Source organism: Sparus aurata, chromosome 17, assembly GCF_900880675.1.
Source record: "Sparus aurata chromosome 17, fSpaAur1.1, whole genome shotgun sequence".
NCBI lineage: Eukaryota > Metazoa > Chordata > Actinopteri > Spariformes > Sparidae > Sparus > Sparus aurata.
The window spans coordinates 29,683,597-29,689,079 of NC_044203.1; positions in this window are offsets into that span (position 1 = coordinate 29,683,597).

A 5,483-nucleotide genomic window follows, 5' to 3' on the forward strand; every position below is an offset into this window, starting at 1 on the left:
CTTTTGATGATGTTCACGTTGTGCAATTACGTCACTTCATAACGTTCCCGTGGCAACAGGGGAAAATGGCTGCTCTTGTGTGAAGTAAACGCAACATTTTTCAACTTTCTGCTAAGATATATGTGACTTTTTTTGCAACGAAAATACGGGGATTATGAAATCATGCAAGCCCCGCATATTTTGCGCGGAAATCGGCAAATTATGCGGCGAAAGTGCGGCGTATTTGAAATAATGCGGCCCCCGCATAAATATGCGGACTTTGGCTGATTATGCATTGAATTATGCGATCGCATAATCGCGTTTTTCTGGAGGGACTGGGTAGCAATAGAAGGATGGCTGAGGAGAAGGTCGAATTTGATGCAATTTGGACTGATGACACACTCAATATTAATAAACTTTGATGAATAAGCGACCAGCGCTCTGTGCAGCACAGCGCATGAATCACTCACACTGGTTAACACCAGAGCTGAAAGTGCCAGAGTCAGAAAGTGACTGTTTGTCTCTGTAACGTCACACCAGGCACTGACGTCTGTAAGAGCTTTAAGTGTGAAAAGGGAATGTTCACTTTTCTCCACTTCTCATTACTTAGTTACTTCTAATAAAGTAAATTAGATGGCAAGCCAAGTCTTCTTACAGATAGGTGACACATTTTGACAGTGTTGGGCAAGTTACTCCGAACACGTAAAGCATTATTTATTACTTGTTACTGTCATTTCAGTAACTTTATTACGTTATAATATTACTGTCTTTGAATTGTAAGGCATTACACTACTATTGCATTACTTTTAAATTACTTTCACCAAAATTCACAGACGTTTTTGAAAGAGCTGGCCGTGCTGAATATGAATTTCAGTGTTAAAATTGAAACATTTGGGGTGCAGTACCGGTTTCAGTCCCATGAGAAGATTTACATTGAAAAATCAATATGTGTCAAAACTTTTTGTATGTCAACACCTTGGTCTCTATTAATATAAGGGAAAGCTGATTGCACCATACATTTTCTGGAAGCTTATGTCCTCTAGAAGTGATTAAACATGCATGATGCATGGACATGTCCCACCATCCTCTATATATCAGGGACAGTACAGATTCCTATGATGCATCTACATTGTATTTAAAGTTTTTGAAACGCACACATTGATTTTCAATGTAGCCTAAATCTGTCCATGGGGCAGAAACCGATCATGCATCCCAAAATGTTCCATGTTAACAATCAAAATCAGTTTAGGCAGACCTTTCAAAAGCAGCTGGTTGTGTGTGTGTGTGTGTGTGTGTGTGTGTGTTTTTTTTTTTGGGGGGGGGGGGGGGGGGCTACATTGTAAAGCCCTTTAGCTAATTTTTTTTGTGTTTAACAGAAGTTTTTGTATGTTTTATCTGGATTCGGACTGACGTGAAACAGATTGACGTTATGTCGCTGTTCTATTGGCTGATATATTATAGTCAGTAGCCCAGCAGCACTAACCTGTAGAGGCAATGATAGCTTACCTTGTCATTGCTAGCCTGGACGGGGATCTTGCTCACACATTTTCTAAAAGATGGAGAATCCACTGTTGAAAGTGGCAGCATATCTTCGACCACATACTCTGCCACAGTCTCCTCACTTCTCGAGGTTGAAGCATCGCAGAACGGGAGAAAGTTATTTTTTGCTGTGTAGTTTTTTCTCCACTCTCATCCTCAGTTTGCTTTCTTTTGGTTACTAGTTTAATGTTAGTGTGACACCACTCTAGATGTTTCGTTAAATTACTTGTACTATTTCGCGAGGTAGAGAGATCTTTTGCTTTTGCACGCAAAGTGCACGTAACTACGATGTTCTTCACATCCTTCTTCACTGAAAAAAATGAGCGCATGTCCATCTTGCGAATGCAGAGTCCAACTTGTCTGCTGCTGCAGTCGTCTTCTCCTCAATCAATAGTTCTCTAGCACTAACAGGAAGTTGTGGGTGAATTTGTATAAAAACAACACACCACTTCATTTCAGGTTTAAAATGCATTATAACGCACGTTACTGAGATTTGTACCGAGTAAAATATTACCAGTTTTTGTTTTTGTAATGCCTTACATTACTACGTTACAGCAAAAAGTAATGCATTACAGCAATAGCATTACTTTTGTAACGCGTTACTCCCAACACTGCATTTTGAAACATAAAAATGTATGTCAAAAAAGGAAATTACAGGGTGCTCTCAGGTCTCTCTTCGTCTCGGTGCGAGTGTGCCTGAAGAACACCAAGTGGCTTCCCTTTTTTTGGATAAAACTTTGTGTTCTCCTTTAATTTAAACTTTTTGCTGTCATGAAACATAATTTTAGACGTTTACAGCATAATACAATGTACATAATTGTGATAAAAAGTGGAAAAAAAATAAACATGAGTGTATATATTCCTGCAGATATTTATTTTACCCCTAACCCTAACCCTACCCTAAGGTGCTGGAAAAATTTGAAAATGACCCTTAAAAGTGCTTGAATTTGACCTTGAAAAATGTGTACGAACCCAGTAAACACTGTTGATCTTAATTTACTGGCTCTTCACAAGCCGTTCACCCGGTGCCTCCCCGTCTAAACAAATGAAGCTATAAGTTCAAAGCATCGGCTCTCAGGTGTCAGACGTCATCTGTGATCTGTGGACTCGGAGCTGGTAATTCTGCAGTCTATCTGAGCCACAAGGGAAGGATGTGTGGTTTCCTCTGCAGAGTCGAGTCATAAAAAAAATGTGTCCGTTTGAGCTGAACAAAGGTGACGTTCATCTGTGAAGAATATTTCACTGAACAAAATGTGGAACCATCATAAACTTGTGTTTGAAGCAGAGATTATTTTTGTCAGTATTCAAGAATCCAATTTTAAAAATCTCATAGGCTTTTTGTGGAGACAGACGACAACATGTAATTAGATTACAGATACATTCTGTATAAAAAGGGGGATTCTTAACAGCAATACAACAATAGAATTCATCTAATTGATTTTTCTTTTCTCTAGTCTTTATTTGCATGTTTGGTATTATAACCTATAAATATACAGTTACATTACTTTAATAATGTGATACTTTTTTTTTTTTTTTTTTAACTTACTTGAAATTTTAGCAGATAATCAGTAACTTTATCAGAAACATTTTGAAAGGGACTTTCCTTCCTAAAGCACAGCCACGTCATTTTTTTCCTGAATCCCACATCCTCATATTATAAAAAGGTAACACACACAAACAGGTGCTCATCACTAACAGCAGACTATAAAAGTGAAGAAATTGCTGCACCCTCTGGCTCCACATGCAGTTTTTGTCCCGCTGGCCGTCTCCAAGATCAACACTGACTGAAATATAGGCTGGTTTGTACCGCTGTAACAGAACAACAATACAAAGCAACAATGATTAACTTTCTGTTTTTTTTCACATCTGCCTTCCATTTGAGCATCACTCATGCACACCGCCTGCAATGGCCTTCAGTGAAAACCACATACTGATCATGAAAGGCTGTTTTTAATTCTCTGCCAGTAGATGCTGAGAAAATTCACTGGTAAAGTGGAAACTATGACCTGCTGCATGTTCTGGATCAAGTCGGAAAGTTGAATTTATTTAAAGTCATACTGAGGGAGGAATTGATGTCTGAGCCGCATTCACATGAAACATCTCACTGTTGTCGAGGTGCTGACAGAAAGTCTTTGACGTTTCACTGGATGAATGTCAACTTTGACCAGCCTGTGACAAAAACACTATCACTTCCCTGTACCGCAGGGAGTGGTTTGTGACACAAGGAGGTGTGCAGAATCCACGCAGCAGAAACTCAAAAGACAAAGCAAAGTTAAGTCGCACCAGGAAGATTTTCCACTTAAAAGAACTCAAATTGAAGGCAGAGCGCGCTTCATCTCTGGCAGATATTTGAATTTTACACATTTGACAACAAATATTCCTACATAGACTTCATTTTACTTTCCCTGTGCTGAACTGATTATCGTCATTTGTAGTGTGACGCCTTTCACACTACAAACAAACTCCTTTTGAGGGAGAATATGCTGCATCTAAAGACACTTCGAAAACTATTGAGGGAGAATAAAAGGATATTGTTTGTACACGACTTTATGATATAAAACATTCATTCTCTCTCTCGAGTAATCTTAACATTTTTATTATGTAGTGAGAGAAGATTAAGACCAACGAGCCACGGTTTCACTCCTTTTCTTTCGCAGCATGAACCAGCTTGACAACATTCCTCGCTGCGAGACTGACTCACTTTAATTTGGCGATCCTCCTTTTTAAGATGGCTGCAGGATGAGGTGTACCCACAGATGAGGAACAGACAGTGGGTGGCAGTGAGGAAGGTCCCAGGAGGCTTTGACGACTCAACATGACATAAACAGAGAGTGTGAAATGTATGTGATTAAGACATGGTTGTAGGGCTGCACGTTATATTGTTTGAGCATCGCCATCGCCATGTACGAGTCTGCATGCATGCAGACTCTCCTTACCCTTGAAATTAGATGAGTTCAATTGCGTCCTATATCGCAGGCTGCATGCATGCAGACTCTGCAGAGCGATCCACCAATCACATTAGTTCTTAATCAGTGTGCCGAAGCAGACCACACCCCTGCACATGGAGCGAGTCGCTGGTTACAACATTGAAAAATGAGCAACGAACAAGAGAAAATCGCGAAAACGAAGACTTGGTGCCAAAAAGAAAAGCAACGTCAGTTATCTGGGATTATTTCGGCTACAAGAAGGATGATATTGACCAAACACGTGTTCTGTGTCGACAGTGCCTTGCATCTGTTGCCACAACGAGAGGTAACACAACTAATTTGTTTGACCATTTACGTCGGTACCACACAGCAGAGTCCTGCACAGGTCTTATTTTGAAAACCCGCCCGTACACGCCATACTTAAAACTGCATCCGACCCGTTTTCCTACAGAAGCACAAATTACATTTCGCACCCGAGCCAACCCGCTATAAATTGTTACCGACGCCCGACCCGCACCCAGAGGAAAATTAGACGGACGTAAGTGAAAGTAGGCCAGCTGGGGAATGGAAGTTCTGGGAGGGCGCAAGCTCGCATGAATGAGCTCATATGAAATATGAATGCTTATCATTTTGAAATGCAGCATAATATAACGTGCTATTCAGGTCATCTGATGAAAATTCCTGTATTTTTTCATATCGCAATATATATCGCAGGGTTAAAAAAATCGCAATGTCAGTTTTTCCAAATATCGTGCAGCCCTACATGGTTGTCACCCTGATAAATCTCCCTAAGAGGAAGAGGCCTACATCTTTAGATTAGACTCAATTCACCTTGGACCATTAATTCACCATTACCATGTTGTTACTTTCTACAAGCTCTGTAGTTGTCTACATAAAGTTAGCAATATGACCTTTAAGACTGGATCTGTAAAGTCCTAACATTAACAGATACTCAGGGACAAACCACATGATTTCAACTGGCATTGCACTAGGTAAAATTCAATAAAAAAAGACTGAATAATCCGAATAAAACAGCAA